General features: G+C 34.5%; 1 pseudogene across 1 annotated transcript; it reads left to right on the top strand.

Moving 5' to 3' along the window:
- Positions 1-10,483: 10,483 nt before the first annotated feature.
- Positions 10,484-18,053, top strand: LOC143551819 (disease resistance protein RUN1-like; annotated as a pseudogene). Its single transcript, XR_013138557.1, has 8 exons — positions 10,484-11,057; positions 12,399-13,539; positions 13,668-13,727; positions 14,247-14,471; positions 14,547-15,301; positions 16,800-17,397; positions 17,489-17,589; positions 17,718-18,053. The product of XR_013138557.1 is annotated as a disease resistance protein RUN1-like (transcript).
- The last annotated feature ends 672 nt before the right edge of the window (positions 18,054-18,725 follow it).

Genomic DNA, 18,725 nt, shown 5'->3' with positions numbered 1-18,725 from the left:
AAACTTTATGCCTAAAACGGACTAGATCTTGATGAAGGGCAGCTAACGGGTGTAATGGTTAATGAAATAGGAAATAGGTGGTTAAAGTTGTGGTTATGGACCGATTAACTGTTATGGAACCTAAAATGGAATTAAAGATAGAAAATATGAACCGGGTGCATCAGACCAAGGGTTTTCGGTTGCAATGGGTTCTCGGCCAGAACAGGTTTTCGGCCAAAATGATTTTGGCCCGCCAAAATGGGTTCTCGGTCAAACCCGAGTTCTCGGTCAAACCAAGGTTCTCGGCCAGAATAGGTTTTCGGCCAAATGGGTTCTCGGTCAAACCCGAGTTCTCGGTCAAACCAAGGTTCTCGGCCAGATCAGGTTTTCGGCCATCAGGGTTTTCTGCTTGGAGTTCTCGGCCACCCCATTTTATTGGGTTTGGGCCTAAATCCAGTTGGGCCCAGGTACCATAATGGGCAGTTAGGCTAAGCCCATATCTAATATAAAGCAAACTGGCCCATTATCTTAGGCTTAGCAAATAAGCCCAACTTAGAAAATGATTTAAAATGTTAATGGAAAATGTGTTAAGACAATTAATGAAAATAAAATGATTTAAAATGTTAATGGAAAATGCAGCTTAACCCCAGCCACGCCCCTTGGGCCCCGCTAGGGCTGCCGCCCCTAGAACCCCTCCGCCAGGGGCGCTGCCCAGAACCCCGTTCGTTGAGGGCAATAATTACACTAGAAACACGATATGGGTAGTGATAGTTAAATTGACGCGTGTAATTGTTATACAGTTAGTTGTGCACAGCTCAAGAAAGGGATAACCATAAATGGTGAATGTAACCGCATTCAGGTGAGTTTCTAGCCCTGTCTCCTTGTTATGTTTTCGGGGCTGTGTGCATACTAGATGTCTTGTTAATACATTTATCCTAAGTGATAAATGTATGCCCTTACGTGATTATGTGAAAAGTACGAATGATTTCTTGTCGGTACGTGAACGATCTTCGGATATTGCACGTATTGTCAAGTTGTAATGTTATGATAAATGATGATATGATAGGTATGATATATGAACGAATGTAAATGATGTATGTTGTATGGTAACGAAGAGGGACCGAGCCCTAATAATACTCGAGGAAGGAGGGACCGAGCCCTAATAATACTCGAGGAAGGAGGAACGAGCCCTAATAATACTCGAGGGAAGAGGGACCGACCTAAATACTCGAGGAAAGTAGGTCGTAATGCTCTTTATAACGTAAAAAATGAAGGTAAGTAAGAATGAGATAATGATATGAAAGTAAGAATGAAAGTATGTATGTATTGTATGTTATGTGATTAACTAGAACTCACTCAGCGTAGCTGACTTTTAGTATGCACGCAGGTGAGTAGAATGAGGCAGCTCGCTTGAGGGGGACACGTGGCATTAAATAAGAGGCTGGCATCGGATGACTCAAGACGTTTATGTTTAATGTTTGCTTATATTAAAAGACGAGATGATATTTTAAGACAAGTTATGGTTTGTTATGAAATGTTTTATGAAAGTTTTTATATTCCGCGGATGTTTTATTTAACTCTGATGACTAGAGTTATGTGAATGAGTAAATCCAACGTCCAAATGTGAGTCACCGGTAACGGGGCCTTACCGAACAATGATTGGAAGAAAGATTGAAGTCAGGTCAACAAAAAGGAAGCTGGTCCTGAAGCAGTCACGCTTGAAAGAAAGAAGAGAAGATTTGAAGCCACTGTATGATTAAGGAGGGATATTGGAATTTAATAATAAAGTATTTAATTAATTAATTATGTAATTATTGTTTTTATAGGAGGGCCAGAACTGTAAATATAGATATAGGCCCGTTAAGATATTTAGGGTTTATGACGGTTATTGTATAAAACCGTTTAGAATACTAGCGTTGATTGAAAGCAATGTTTCAATATAATAGGGCAAACTCTCATGTAAACATCAATCAATTCTATCAATAATATCACGTTCATAATATTCTTGTTCTTCCTACTGCACATATTCAGTGCATACCCCTGTATTGTTTTTGCTTCTGATTGTCCAACAAGTTCCAGTATTAAGTAATTCTGTTTAAGCTTCAAATATTGATAGAAAGTTATACTAATCGTACATTATTTTACAGTTACAAGTATGGAGAAAATCTTACTCGAAGGACTTGGATGCATCAAATATGCATCTGAATTATGTTCCAGAGGCAGAGCTTCATAGAGACACTTTTTATATACAAAGTACGTATATACTTTAATTACGGTCAACTATTTCTATTGGTATTTGATGCAAATTTGTTTACAAGCTTCTTAAATTCCATGAACAGCTCTTAACTGAATAGTTGAGATTAATGCATGTTCAGTGGAGGACCAAAATTAGAAGATGTGTTTTAATTTATTCTTAGAACTACCTTTTTTTGTGTGTGCATGTTTCAGGGTATGTGGGTGGAATATTTTAGTAAGGAAAGTGATATAAGCAAGATAAAGAAGGCGGTATCTACGCTCGTGGGAGTTGACTTTGTTAGCTCTATCGATTGCCCCTTGTATATAAACAAAAATATGCTATATGTAGTGGGCGGTGTTGATTGCATGATGGTGGAAACCTGTGTGAGAGAGTTCGATACGACGGTGAAGATCTTAGACATTGATTACAAAATACATACTCTTCGGAAGCTCTGCTACAAGAAAACTGGAGGAAATATTAGCCCAATGATATCTAGGTGGTTGATAGGTGCTCCCTACTTTGACCATCGTCAAGGATTCGTATTCTGCCGCAATGCTATTAGACATCGTTAGAAAAAATTCTACCTGCATTAACTCTATAAAAACAGAGGAGTTGAATTCCCTTTTCATTAAAATAAGAGAACTACTATCTAATAAACTGAGAACTCCTCTTCACCAAAAAACTTACTATAATAGTTTCTAGTGAGAACGAAGGACGTGGCTGAAATTGTTATTTGTGTGCAAAACAATTGTAATACATCATCTTTGGGCAGAATTAAGTGAGACAATTATTTTAATTATGCACGAGCTAGTTTTGCTAGATTAAAATGTAGCACATCACCTTTGGGCAGAAGTGAGACATTCTGATCATGTTAGGCAAAACTAACAAAATCTTTAATTAGACTTAAAAGATAGGGTAGATATAACACATCATATTTGGACAGAAGTGATACATCAAAAAATTCATTCAAGTTAAGCTTTTTTATGTTTTGTAAATTTTTTTATAACATTTAAGTGTTTACAAAACATTTAATTAGTTAATAGCAAAAGAATGTTTAGGGTATGGATTTTTAAGTTTTCGGTAAAACTTTAGTTCTCGAGAATTTAGGTTCCCGTGAATCGTCAGTTTTCGGCTTTTAGCGGGTTTTTGGTGTATGGGTGTTTACATGATTTTATGGAGTTTTCGGGAAAATGTTAATTCCGGTATTAGTGAGTTTTCGGGTTTATGGGTTTTGACCCAAGTCCATACACTCTTAGAACCCATAATCTATTTTAAGCCCATAATACTTTTTTTTTAAATAACCCATAAATTGGTTTAATCCCTTAACCCATAAATTGGTTTAATCCCTTATCTTTTTTTATTTTAATAATTATAAAGACATTATAATAAAAAAAATAACCCATAAATTGGTTTAATCTCTTAACCCATAATCTTTATTAACTAAATAAATAATGATAAGATTTGGTTCAAATCTTTTCAGTGATTAACAATTAGATCTGTTTCCTATTTTAAGGGGATTTAAATCTTTTAAGAAAATATTAAAAATACTAAGTTATCCAAGATTTGAAAAAATATTTCCCTAAATAATCATTAACAGATTTTAATATAGATTTTGAAAATCTTCAATAATTACAATGAACACGAAGAACATCATCGAAAATTTTAACAATTAAACATAAAAAAACTGGAATCGAAAACTTTAATCATGATTTTAATAGATTTCGAAAATATTAGAGTTTACTAAATATGAATTTTAGCGATTTTAAACAGTTTCATATATTGTTTTCGTAATAGAACATGAAAAAAGAAACCGAAAAAATTAGGGTTTATTAAATTTAGTCCATGTCTTCATATTTAATTCTAGATTTAGGGGTAAGGATTTTAAGTTTCCAGTAAAACCTTAGTTCTCGAGAATTTTAGGTTCCCGTGAATCGTCAGTTTCCGGCTTTTAGCGGGTTTTTGGTATATGGGTGTTTACATGATTTTATGGAGTTTTTGGGAAAATGTTAATTCCGGTATTAGTGAGTTTTCGGGTTTATGGGTTTTGACCCAAGTCCATACACTCTTAGAACCCATAATCTATTTTAAGCCCATAATACATATTTTTTTTAAATAACCCGTAAATTAGTTTAATCCCTTAACCCATAATCTTTATTAACTAAATAAATAATGATAAGATTTGGTTCAAATATTTTTAGTGATTAACAATTATATTTGTTTCCTATTTTAAGGGGATTCAAATCTTTTAAGAAAATATTAAAAATACTAAGTTATCCAAGATTTAAAAAAATATTTCCCTAAATAATCATTAACAAATTTTAATCTAGATTTTGAACCAACATATGTATAATTTTCGATAATTACAATGAACACGAAGAACATCATCGAAAATTTTAACAATTAAACATAAAAAAACTGGAATCAAAATCTTTAATCATGATTTTAATAGATTTCGAAAATATTAAAGTTTACTAAATATGAATTTTAGCGATTTAAACAGTTTCATATATTGTTTTGATAATAGAACATGAAAAAAGAAACCGAAAAAATTAGGGTTTATCAAAATTTAGTTCCTGTCTTCATATTTAATTCTAGATTTAGGGAAAACATGAAGAACTGATTAAACAACATCGCTCTTGATACCACATGTTGATCAGTTCTCCATGTAAGTAATAGAAAACATGATAATTATTAAACCTATGAACCTGTTACAGCATGAAAAGTAGTCACCGCAGCAGGGTATGACGTAGTCGACATGCTTGTCATCTTGATCGAGTTCCCCTTTAGGATGTATAGTTAAGGATGGTGTTGGGGTTCTTGTGAGAAACCCGGTTTAGAAGAGAGGAGGCACACAAAATTATTATGTGTGTGTGATTAGGTTATGATGTTAATATTTATCTCTCTATATATACACCCAATGGGAAACCCTTTATTAGTTAGTAAGGGTAATATGGCTCACCAACAATTACCAAACTAATATATAATAAGGTATAATTAATATTTTTATCTATTATAATATAAATGATTATAATGGCCATATATAAATATTATAACCTTAGATATATAAATTTGAAGCCTAAAACCAAACCCAACTCGAATAACCAAAACATATATTGTAAGTTGTAACTAACCCCAAATTAGTAGAATACCCTTGGTAACCAAAGTTAATCTATACTATTGTTATAGAAACATTGTTTACATATCCTCAACAAACCCATATAAGCAATAAAAACACAAACTAATGACCACAGTATCACATTAAGCATAAACAAATTTTAGATGTCGGTAGCAATAGATTTTAGCTAGTAGCTAATTATCTATACTTTCGAACAGCAAATAATTAAGTGTTCGGGTTCTATTTTTAGAATAAAACCCGAACAACTCAACACAAGCCCGAAAAACACAGACTTAGGAGCTAAAAAAGCGAAAAGCATACCCAGTGCAATAAACAAATTATTATGAATATATAAAAAATACTTACATTGTTGCAAAATTAATTATGAATTATGATAATGATCAAACAAATTTAAACATATGCTTTATAAGCATATACTCACATTCCCAAGTGCTTGCACTACATAAAAAATATACAATTAAGAAGAATCCAATTAACAAAAACTAAAGAACTACAAAAATAAGAAACATACCTTAACCATGTTCAAAATAAGATATTTAGCATTTTAGAAAATCCAATTAAAAGAGTCATAATCGAACATATAAGTAAACAAACTGATTTTCTTTAGTAAACACAAGTGTCAATCCATCATAGTTAATCAGCAAGAAAAAAAATCAAATGGCATATTCACACAACCCCTTGTGGACATTCACACATTTAAATAATCGAAGAACCGACAAGCCAGATATCACATGCCTAAACAGCTCCAAACAATTATTCTAATATATAAAAAGCTCTAGTAGTTACCTTTTCGTGAAATTTGGAGAAAAACTTCAAATTGATAGTCGGGTACCTCGTTAAGGGTTCATCGTTTGGCCGGTGAAGATGAAATTGATGGCACGGTTCGTTTAGTGTTGGCTTTGTGATTCACATATTCGCTTTGTGAAGATGAAGACGATGGCGGATTAGGAGAATGGAGAAGACGATGTTGGGTGTTTGATAGATAGAGTTGGGGTTTAGGGATTGAAGTTTGAAATATTTGGGGAAACAAGAATGGTGGGTTAGAAGACATGGGCGGGAAATGAAATTAGATGATGAAATTATATCATATATTATATTATACTAGCTTTGGAGCTCGTGTAAAAACGTGCAAAAACGTACCCGAGAACGCTCATTTTATTGAAACTTTCATCGTCAGTATCATAAATGAGTGTTGCCTTTATTGATATATTTACATCAATTTACAACCCATAGAAGGAAAAGAAGAGCATTAAGTTATAACGACGAATATTCTTTAAAAACTATGTTTTTCTAAGCTAAACCATGATTTTTTTTGATAAGTTTGACAACATAAAAAATAACATATAAACTAATTCAAGTTTGTGAATATTTTGTTTTATTTGAGCATAATTTTGCATGACATGCTTCACATAACGTTCTGATCACTATTAACATATATTATATTATGTATGTATTATTAATGCTGACACAACGTTTCGATCACAACGTAATGTATGTGTTATATATTAAATCATATGACATATATTATATTATGTATGTATTGTTAATTTAGGGGTGTAGCTAAGGGTGTTCATGGTTCAGTTTCAAATGTGAAATTTTCAAACTGAGCAGCGGTTCGTTTATATGGTTTATTTTTTCTTTTAAGTTTCGGTCAGTGACAATGGTGGTGGTAGTGTAGAGATAGCAGGGTGAAGATGCATGAAAAAAAAGAGGCGAGGAGGAATAAAATTGATGTAATGTGACTCATTGTATTGTGTAATCGTTATTTCATTTCATTGACTAATCAAACACATCATTTCTCACTCCCTCACAATTACTCATTTCATCTCATGTCATTTATTATCACATCATCATTTATTAAATTACGATTATCATCGTTGGCTCGTTGCATAAATACTTGACGATGTGCCACGATCACCAAGTGACTCACCATACATTGACCAACAAGTGTATCTAGGCTTAAAACCACAAAGTTTTCAAACGAAACTCTAGTTTTTTAATATTATCAAATCTTTTGAAACTTTGACATTCCCTACAATGACACCAAATTATATGATCTTCAACATTTACTTGATTATCCTTAGCAGCCTTAAGAAAACCAGGAACACCATTTACACATATTTTGCTAGTACTTGAAATACTGTACATCCAGTCTTTACAATCCATCTGAAAAGGATAACAAATAAATATAGGGACTCATATATGTTCTCCCCGAAACGATAACACCATCTCTCTTCAATACACATAAGAAAAATAGAAAACGAAGCAGATTTCCTCTTCTTCCTTGGCAAAACCCTAGAACTCGAAACCGATCTTATTTTTAAAAAATCAAAATCAGTGGACATGATTGGCTTTTGTTAAGGGGATCAAAACAAGTAGATAGAGAAATTATTTAACGTGAATGGTGCACGATTGATGATGGTGGACTTCGCCCAAGAAAACAATGGTAACGCGTTGATTAGGTTTCGAGTGAGGGGAAAGTGGCAGCAAAAATGATCGGCAAAAGAGAGATAGTTAAACGGTGTGAGGGAGAATGGAGGCGAGTTGCAGGTCTCTGGCGTGGTGTAACCAGAGGTGTCACCTCAGCATAAGACTGACGGACTTAGTCATCCGCTAGTAGCAGACCATTAGAAACAAAAATACATCTTTAGTTGGGACTGTCATCAGCCAAGTTACGACTGTTATTTGCTAATATGGCGTAGTTGGTATTATTTAAAACCAATATTACAAAAATCAATGAAATAGAGCCGAGCTTGAGCCGGGCTCGAGCTTGAAAAAGAATCTCACGAGCGGAGCTCGAGCTATAAAAAGAGAGCTTGAAGTGAGCCGAGCTCTCGTAGGTCAAAACGAGTCGAGCTTGGGCTTTACTTGTTTACACACTTAGTAAAGACTATGTACAATAAGTCAAAAAATCAATGTTTTTCATACAGCTTCAAACTCGTTTAGCTATCAAGCTCGTGCCTTCTATTGAAGCTTGTTTAGACTTGGAGAGCCTTAACGAGCTGTGTGTAATTTTAAGTTTTTCATCTTTTGGACTTTTGTGCGTTTATTTTACATCCAACAATCAAGCTCGAGCACAGCTTTAGCTTGTTTAAAGTACTATAGGAGCTCGAGCCAAGCTTGGGTTTGTTAAAGTTTTTTTTATTCAAAAATATATCAAAATAATTAAAAACTTGTATTATTATATATAATAAAAGAAAACTTTAGTGCCGCAAGTGCCCGATTGGGCCACTTGGCGGCACCTTAGTGATCGGCGGCACTTTGTTTTATTTGTTGTTTTTAGTTTCGGTACCGTAACGAACATAACGAAAATCGATCAAATGCAAATTTTGTTTTTCCTTTTTTATTTTAGGTGGTACCGTAACGAATGTGTGGGAAACCGATCGAATTCATGTAAACTCACCGCATTTTGTTTTTTAACGAACGTAACAAAAACCAATCGAATGCGAATTTTGTTTTTCTATTTATTTTTGTTTTTTATTTCTTTTAGTTTTGATATCGTAACAAACGTAACTGAGACAACTAAATTTCGTAGAATCACCGCCTCAACACTCAGGATTGATAACGTTCAGGTTTTTGCGACGCCCGAGTTTTAGTTCCGATACCATAACGCACGTAACCGAAACCGATCGAATTCGTATCGACTTACCACCTCAATTTTTTGTATTTATTTTTGTTTTTTATTTCCTTTAGTTTTGATATCGTAACAAACGTAACTGAGACAACCGAATTTGCGTAGACTCACCGCCTCAACACTCGGGATTGATAACGTTCAGGTTTTTCCGACGCCCGAGTTTTAGTTCCGATACCATAACGCACGTAACCGAATCCGATCGAATTCGTATCGACTTACCGCCTCAATGTTTGAGGACCGACAAGTCTTGGGTTTTACCACCGCCCGGGTACTGACCTGTCTCGGCGCAACACGCTGGTTGTTAAACTCGTTATCTAATAAATAAGAAATGAGCTGAGCTCAAACTTTAAAGAAGAGCTTGAAACGAGTCGAGCTATCGTAATTTAAATTAAGCGGAACTCGGGCTTGACTCAGGTTACACCTCTAGTTAAGACTCTGTATAGACTATGCATAATAAGTCAAATAAATAAATGTTTTTCATAGTTTAATTAGAAAGCTTTATAAAGATTTGGATTTTGGAATGGACGTGTGCATATAATGTGCTGGTGAAGAGAATGAATAAGTTTAATTCAAATATGTGCTGCTGGAAGATATATTAATAAAATATGAACGTTTGACTTTAATTTAGATTGGCTGTGTTTGAAGCGGTTTCAACTCAAAACCGTTTTAAACTATTCTGTTCTAAAACTTTGAAGCGGTTCAATGCTTTCACCGCTGCTAAGAGAAATGGAGACCGCTTTTAATTGGAGCTTTTGTAGTAGTGATTGTTTAATGAGTTTTAAGTTGTTTTCATTGAAATCCTCTTGAGTTCTTGATAACCATATTCCAACAATAAGAAAGGCAAAAACAAAATAGGTCCTTGTGCCGTTGATAGTCTCCGAAAAAAATCATTCAAAATAAAAAAAGAAAGAGGAACACTTTGCTATCCAATATTAGACCGTGAAACAGAACCTTGTTGAACAAAAAAGAAGTATTCGGGTACAGGGAATATGCTCTGGGACGGAAGGATTCGAACCTCCGAATAGCGGGACCGAAACCCGTTGCCTTACCGCTTGGCTATGCCCCATTTCTATTTTTATTGGACACTAATACTAATAAAGAATAATATTGGTATTAAGTGTTCGTCAATTCCAGTCCAACTATCTATAGAAAATCTTTCTTTTTTATAGAATATAGAATTTATTATAGATTCGTTGCTAGGATTTTGACATTTGTATATCTAGAATTCAACTTAATTTATTGATCATTACATGTAATTCAATTAAGATATTGTATGAAAGTATAATTTCTAACACAAAATATATTGATTAATAGTTACAGAAACTAAAGAATCATTTCAAGCTAACTATTAGTTTCAACTTTCAACAGGATTGGAATCTTTATTATAAAATGAATATAAACTTATTATTTTCTTTCCTGACAAATTATCTTTGCCTTTACTGTGTTAATCAGGAAGCTCAATATTAAAATATAGTAGTTAGAAGACAAAACTCCTTGTAAACATTTAAGGTTCACATGCTCTCCCACCCAGGAAGTGGGGTTTTGAATATATTATTGGAATAGAGAAAACCGTGAGTTTTCACAGCTTGTTTAATTTCAATGGCTTCCACCTCTTCATCCATGGCTTCTTCTCACCCAAATCATACCAAGTATGATGTTTTCATAAGCTTCCGAGGTGAAGATACCCGTCATTCTTTTACAGATCATCTCTACACAGCGTTAAAACGAGCAGCAATTCATGCGTTCAGGGATGATGATGAAATCAAACGAGGTCAAGATCTGGCGCCTGAACTTGTTAAGGCAATCGAAAGTTCAAGGGCTTATATTGTTGTATTGTCGAAAAACTATGCCAAATCGAGATGGTGCCTTGAGGAGCTTTCATTGATCCTTGAACAAAAGAGGAAAGGTGATCATTTCGTTTTGCCGGTATTTTATCACGTTGATCCCTCAGATGTGAGGAACCAGCGACACGGTTTTGCCATAGAAGGGTTAAAGTGGACAGAGGAGAATGTGAATCGGTGGAAGTCTGCTCTAAGCGAGATCGGAAATTTGACCGGCATGGTTGCTTCAGGGTATGAGATTTTCGATTAATGCGACTTTGATGATTGGTGTTGTTGAAATTTCATAAGCAATCTACCTTTATGCTTTACATAACATATGCATATATTTTTTTCTCATTCTATACAACTACTGTTGGATAAAATACCCCTAATTTATGAAAAACATATTTGCTTTTCATGATCATATGACTATGACGAGTTCCCATTCTTCAACAGTTGATTGATCCTCCTTTTTTTTACCTATACTTAGATCTACCGCTGCAAATTAGTGTTGTAGGATGTATGTACAATCTAATTGTTTCATAGTCATTGTTCTTATATATAATTTGAGCATTCATGTCACGGAATCAACCTAATCTGATCATGACCACAGTTTCAAAGAATGGGTTGATTTAGGTAAAAACAAATTATATATGGGTTCATTTTGGGTAATCTCAAATCAGTAAACGGGTTCACTCAATGGATAACTTAAGTGGTATCCTTTGATGCTTTATATAGATATAAGTTTACATGGTTAAAACAAGTTAATCTGCGGCAACTTATTTATTCTGTAAGATTTGTATGTAATTGTAAATATTGTAATGCCAAGAGGATATGTGGATTGAAGGTTTAAGAGCATGTTTGGAATTGAGTTTGAAAACTGTTTAGAGCCTTATTGGCTTTTCCAAAAGCCATTTTAAAAAGTCAGGATTAATTTGTTTTCTAACTCTTTCAAAAAGCTAAAATAAAAAAAAATTGTGATTACCAAACACCATTTAACTAGCCAATAAGGTGTTTTCAAACTCAATGCCAAACATATATATCTTAAATCTGCCATCAATTTTGAAATTAATTAAAGTGTTTTTTGTTGCTAGCAAGGATAATAGATCACAAATGTGTTGGCTCAGCCCCTTGTTTTACAAAGAAACACACACGCTAGCACATACTTTGGAACTTAAGTTCTGATGTATTTCGATTACAAGGTTAAAAATGAAAGGACAAAACTACTCCTATTTGTATTGACAAAAAAAAAATACATGCTAAATATGACCAATTACTCCTTTATTTCAACAACAAACTTCATCGTCCACTTGTTCCCCAAGTTCACGCGTTCACATCCCATAAAACTTAGTCAAAGTTAGATCACTGATCCATGACCAGTGTGACCTGTTCACAACTTGATTAACCCAACAAACTGGAGATTGTATTTAGTTGAACATGTTGATTTGTAGTTTGCTTGAAGAACAGTGGTTAACTACTATAATCACTTAAAATTCTTAAGTAGTTGTAGGAAGAATGTTATGATCTGAACTAGTTACATTCTTAGGAAGTTCATATTACATGCACTGAATGCACAATCTCTTTTTATTTAAGATCAGAAGCCGACTTTATTTCAAATATTGTTGATACATTGGAGTATGAATTAGATTTGAAACTTATTACTACTCCAGCCCATCTAACCGGAATGGAGACTCGAGCTAAAGAGATCAATTCCTGGTTAACGAATGAGCACTCCAATACTAACGTTCTAGCTATTTGCGGAATGGGAGGTGCTGGAAAGACAACCCTTGCCCAGTATATATACAACTCAAACAAGCACAACTTTGAAAGCAGTTGTTTCCTGGAAGACATTGGGAAACACTTCAAACAAACTTATGGTTTGCTTGAGCTACAAAAACTACTTCTCAAAAACATTATTGGAGGCAAGAATATATTGATTTCTAGTGTTTCTGAGGGTACTACTAAGATTAAGGAAGCCTTGCATATGAAAAATGTGCTTATAGTTCTTGATGACATTGATGAGCACGATGAATTATGTGCTCTACTTGGAACAAGTGTCGTCCATACAAAAAGCAAAATTATCTTAACAACTAGGCAGTCAGATATACATTCATGGTTTGAGTCTATCTCTTGGAGGTGCCATGTGCACGAGCTCAAAATGTTGAATAATAAGGAATCATTAGAGGTATTTAGTCGCCATGCCTTCGGATCCGAAGTTCCCACGAAAGGTTTTAGTGACCTTGCAACAGAGTTGGTACGATATTGTGGAGGAAATCCACTAGCTCTTAAGGTGTTGGGTTCTTCTCTCTTCGTTAGTGTTGAAGACCCACGAGAAAAGATCAGTATAATAGAAATTTGGAGAAGTAGATTGAACTCACTGAGTTCAATGAAAGGAGACCTTGATTTTAGAATCCAAGGTGTACTACAAAAGAGCTTTGACTCATTGCCGCTAGCTAGTTACAAAGAGTTGTTTCTACACATTGTTGTTTTCTTTGTAGGCAAAGACAAGGATTACGTGGTTAATATACTGGAGCATGACTGGCATGCAAAAGTTGGGATCATGACTCTCATTAATAGATGCCTTCTAACCGTTTCACCAAATAAGAAATTGGTGGTGCATCAACTGATTCAAGATATGGGAAGAAGTATAATTCGTGAAGAGTCTAAAGATCCTGCAAAACGTATTAGAGTCTCGTGCAGTGACGAAGCTTATTGTTTACTAACAAAAGGAGACGTGAGATGCTTCTAATATGTATTATTATTATTATTATTATTATTATTATTATTATTATTATTATTATTGTTAATTTCACAGCCACCTATTTCAACTAGGTTAACCTCTTCTTATGTCTTTCTTTACAGGGTTCCGAAACAATTGAAGGTTTAACGCTTGACACTCGGAAGCTAGAGAAAGGGACAAAGGTAATATAAAGAAGTATTTTTTTCAACTTGACACTCAACTGAACTCATAATAAGTATCATACACGAACACTAAACTAACTCTACATATATGTACGTGTACATATAAAAATAATAATAAACGAGTTGAGCCATTGCTGAACTCGAGGTTGAAAAATTACCGACGATCCGAGCTTGGGATTTAAACAAAGAGCTTGCTCGCTTGTTTGTAACCCTATATAAAATATAAATTACATAGTTTGTCGTGATTGCTTATGGAAATTTGATATAAGTAACTTAAAAATAATCACATATGAGATTTACATTAGCAATCAAAATACACTTTGTTTACTTGTGTATCTAAACATAATAATGAGATAAGTACTTGTTGTAATATGCAATACCAAACACCCTTTCGTTTAACTACTTGATTAGAATCAAGGGTAGTTTGATTACAGCCTCTTGATATCTGATCTTACGGTCCTAACTACGTAAGGGAGGACCACAATTTCATGATCAAAGCTTTTCATGCAAATTTTTCAGGCATTAGCCATTAAAGCAGGCTCGCTTGCGAAGATGCACAAACTAAAATTGCTCGAGCTCAAATATGTGAAACTCAAGGGGCATTACAAGAATTTTCCAGAGTTAAGATGGTTGTGTTGGCATGGATGTCATTTTAAAACAATACCCTCACACTTATTGATGAGCAGCTTTTTGGTGGCTATAGATATGGCTAATGGAAGCTTGGAAATGTTTGAACCACCCGCGGTATATAATTGAGAATTTTGTTTATCAACTGAGCGCTTATCTTCACATAAACTGTATTTGTTTTTTTCTTATTAGGTTTTAAATTCGTTGAAGATCCTAAACCTTTATAATTGTGACAAACTTGTTAGTATCCGCAAGCTGTATCGGCTCCCTAATGTTGAGACTTTGATCCTTTGGGACTGTCGGAATCTGACTCACGTTTGTGATACCATTCAAGGCCTTGAGAATCTTGCTCTATTGAACTTGGCAGGGTGTAAAAAGCTGTGGAAGAAATCATGGAATAAGAGGCTTGAAAATCAACACAAAAGGCTAAAAGCACTATGTATTAGTGGAGGAATTCCCAAACAGTCATTGTTTTCCTTACCGCGGTCATTGAAGTTTTTATTTCTCAGTTACTGCAATCTTGAGTATCACAATGAACTTTGTGTTTTATTTGAGGGCCCATTATATGGCCTGAGTTTAAGTGGTAGTCTATTTAGTTCATGCCCAATGACATTGATCTTAAAATGCTCCGGGTACTCAACTTGGATTTTTGTATAAACCTCAAGTCCATTTTGTGTCTCCCAAGTACGCTAGAAGAGTTGTATACAAATTATTGTACATCATTAGAGAAAGTAACATTTCAGTCAGATCATTTTAGGCTGAGGAAGTTTGAGTATAGAGGTTGTTTCAAGCTATGCGAAGTTCAAGGACTCTTTAAATTGGTGGCTATTGAAGAAATTGATCAAGCAGATCTCGGACATATGAAATGGATTAAAGCGTTTCAACATCATCATGTGAACCTGGTTGATAATGAGATTACTCATGAAAGCAAAATTCGGCATATCCAGGTTATCCATTAACTTTTTGTCAAACAAATGCAAATTGTAGGCCCCCCCAGGTTGATATATATATATATATATATATATATATATATATATATAGTGTGACATTATGTTGACGTACACCTAATATAAATATGTGTTCCTGTTGTGGTCAAACTTTAGGTTGACATATACCTAAAGCATAATTTCAGTAAGTTGATTCAATCTGTGCATGACCATTAAGAGGGTGTTTGGGATTCCTTATTTTTATCTCCTTATAATTTATTGACTTTTGTAAGTTAAAAGAGTGTTTGGATAATGTGACTTTTTAAAATTTTTAAAGAAGAAAAAGGAGTTTTGATAAATTAGGATATTGTAACTTATCAAAAACTCCTTAAATAAGTCAAAAGGAAGTGTAAATACGGAATCCCAAACATGGCCTAAGTGAATTTTTGAAGACCCGGTACTCGAAATAACAAACCTAGAAACCACTTCCACCGTTGCCGCCGAAAGCTTTCCGGCGATGCTTCGCCTGTATCAATTAGGGCACTACTCAAGGTAAGTATTATATCAATAGAATCATCTCTTTGTTCTGATTACAAACCCTATGTTTTTATTTACAAGCTGTAACGATTATGAACCAATTTTGAACATTAAACTGGGTCAGGTTCTAGGGTTAGGCCAAGTGGATGGCCGCCTTTTCTCGCTGGCTGACCCTTCTCACACTTCATTCTTCCACAACTGTAACATGTGATTCCATGTGGTGGCTTGAGTGGTGGTGGAGTGATCGAGTGGTGGCAGTTAGTTAAAGAAGACGGGGATCGATAGGATAGGGTCGGGTAAAGGGATTGGCTAAATAATTAGTATTATCGTTATTGTGATATATTAGTATTATTATTATTAATGGGCATCATGGAAATTTCACTTCCTTATTAAAGGGCATGATGGTAATTTCACTAAGTCACCGGACGGTCAACTGACGGCAAGACGTATAGTGTGCCCGTTGAAAATGTTAAACGGCGTATATCAATTAATTTCAGAATGTAGCCTTTATAGTGCCACCCCCCCATAAAATACAGGGCACAAATCATAACTTTCTCTTTTATATAAAACTACTCGTTTTGAAATGGTGCATATCATTCATATATATTGTCCTTTAAACACTTAAGCCCTCATAGATTAAACCCTACCTGGTTATAATCTATATATAAAGAAAACTCAACTTGGCAAGCAAGAAAACAAATTAACCCTAATTATCACATATCGGCCACCACCCTTCTTATATAACTGGGCCGCCCCACCCCATGCTCACTCAAAAATTACTTTGGGCGTTCACATTTAACGAACAAGTTAGCGTGCCTTGTAAATCCCATTTCAACCCATTATTATTTTGGTGTTACCCTAAATCAACCTATTAACAAAATCAACTCATTTGCCCTACTTTAGGTCAATATTACTAGGTTATTTCAAACTGATTATATATATATGACTAATTAGAACTCTTTTTGCAATTTGTGTGTGGTAGATGTTGTACCAATACGGTATATGGAGCACATACCTGGGAGACTTAAAAGATCAAAGCAAGATGGCACATGAGCATACATCAGCAAACCGATTCTTATCATTCCGTGTGTCTTCGCATCCAAAGAAATACAGAATCCAAGGACTGAATGTTAGTTGCTTATACAGGTTATGTGGACCCATTGGTAGATATAAGCGATCTTTCTTCCTCGGAATCAGCAACATAACCAAGGGTGTTACATGGATATACAACCCATTGGTGTATTCAATTCCCAGATTTGATGAGGATTCTTTGTGGTTAAGTTATTGGCCAATTGGCAATGTATTAGACATTGATGATGAGATCTATGTGCGTATCTTTGTACAGAAAGGAATGATAGTAAGCGGATGTGGTGCCAGCATTGTGTATATGGATGATGGTGACGTAGAGAAAGAAGAATACTGCGGAAATGACACTATGAAATTGGAAGAAGTGGTTGGTGGAGACCTGTCTAAATTTGAGGTGAGCAGAGGAGTGTATTATCTCAGCCGCCATGATTTCTTCAAGTCATCAACCCCTATGGAGATAAAGAGATGGGTTGATTATAGCGTTCCCAATACAGGTAAGTTCCCCTATGAATAGACTAGATACTTATTATTATTACGCTTCAAATAAATTGATCAAATAGTTAAATTAACCGCACATTGTCGTAGAGTTACAAGGATGGAAAAGATCATATCAGTTGCAAGACTCGAGTGCATCATGTATGAGCCTGAACTATGTTCCGGAGATTTGTAGAGACACCCTTTACAAAGTACGTGTATATGATACAGATATTGTTTACAAGCTTCTTAAATTCCATGACCGGTTCTATCTTTTTATTAATTGAAATAGACGTGTTTATTCCTTTTTAAAGCTACTTTATTTTGTGTTATATTTCAGAGAATTTGGCTGGGATATTTTAATAAAGAAAGTGGCATACGCAAGATTAAGAAGGAAGTATCCGGGCTCGAGGGAGTTGAATTTGTTTGCTGCCTCAAAAGCTTGACGCGTACTGACAAATATACACTATTCGTATTGGGCTGTGTTGATTCCATGGCAGTCGAATCATGTGTGAAGGATTTCGAGAAGACAGTATGGATTATTGACGTTGATTACAACGTAAATCGCCTTTTGAAGCTCTACCACAAGAAAATAAAGAGAAAGATACCAGAGAAGTTGAATTCCCTTATTGTTAAAATTGCAATGAGAGGAGAAGATTGTTATCTGGATGAGTAATTGGAACGAAGGAACCCTTCAGCACATATATATATATATATATATATATATATATATATATTTATATTCAACAAGTGGTCCAATGTAGGGGCACGTTGGCGGGTTTATTAACAAGTAACTTTGTGGGTTGAGGGGTTTTGAACTTGCTGGCAGCTGCGACAGCAATTACAGAAAACAAACTACCGAAACTGTGAACATTAATCAGGACATTACTCTGTGAACAATAATTAGAACATTACTGTGATTTTGTTTCTTTTAGAATGTTTTTCTAAACTATAATTAAGAAAAGTTTACAAATAATTAATTCACTGTTTTAGGAATATACAGATTGTTGCCCCTGCTCTAGAGATACAAGTAGTATTCATTTTAAAACTGTTTTATGCCCTCACATGAAAGTATTTACAACTCTCATTTTTTTACTATAATCATCAACATCACCTCCAAATTGGTTTAAAATACAAAATATTTTTTACCCTTCAAAATGGAATCCAAGATTAAGCAACCTATTGGATTCAGATATAATTTTAATATTATATTTATTCTTTACTTCTTTTATGTTTGTGTTTTGTTTTTATCGATATCCTATCCTAGCCATAGTTTTTTTTAGGCATATTAGGAGACTGGATGTATTATGTATTTATATCCTTCCTCATTTGTTCTTTTTGATGAATA

The sequence above is a fragment of the Bidens hawaiensis genome, unplaced genomic scaffold (assembly GCF_021521415.1).
Source record: "Bidens hawaiensis isolate Kalapana, Puna unplaced genomic scaffold, B.hawaiensis_p1.1 tig00016662_1, whole genome shotgun sequence".
In the NCBI taxonomy this organism is placed as follows: Eukaryota; Viridiplantae; Streptophyta; class Magnoliopsida; order Asterales; family Asteraceae; genus Bidens; species Bidens hawaiensis.
The sequence above is the reverse complement of the archived record's forward strand: the minus strand, read 5'-3'. Positions and strand labels throughout refer to the sequence as shown.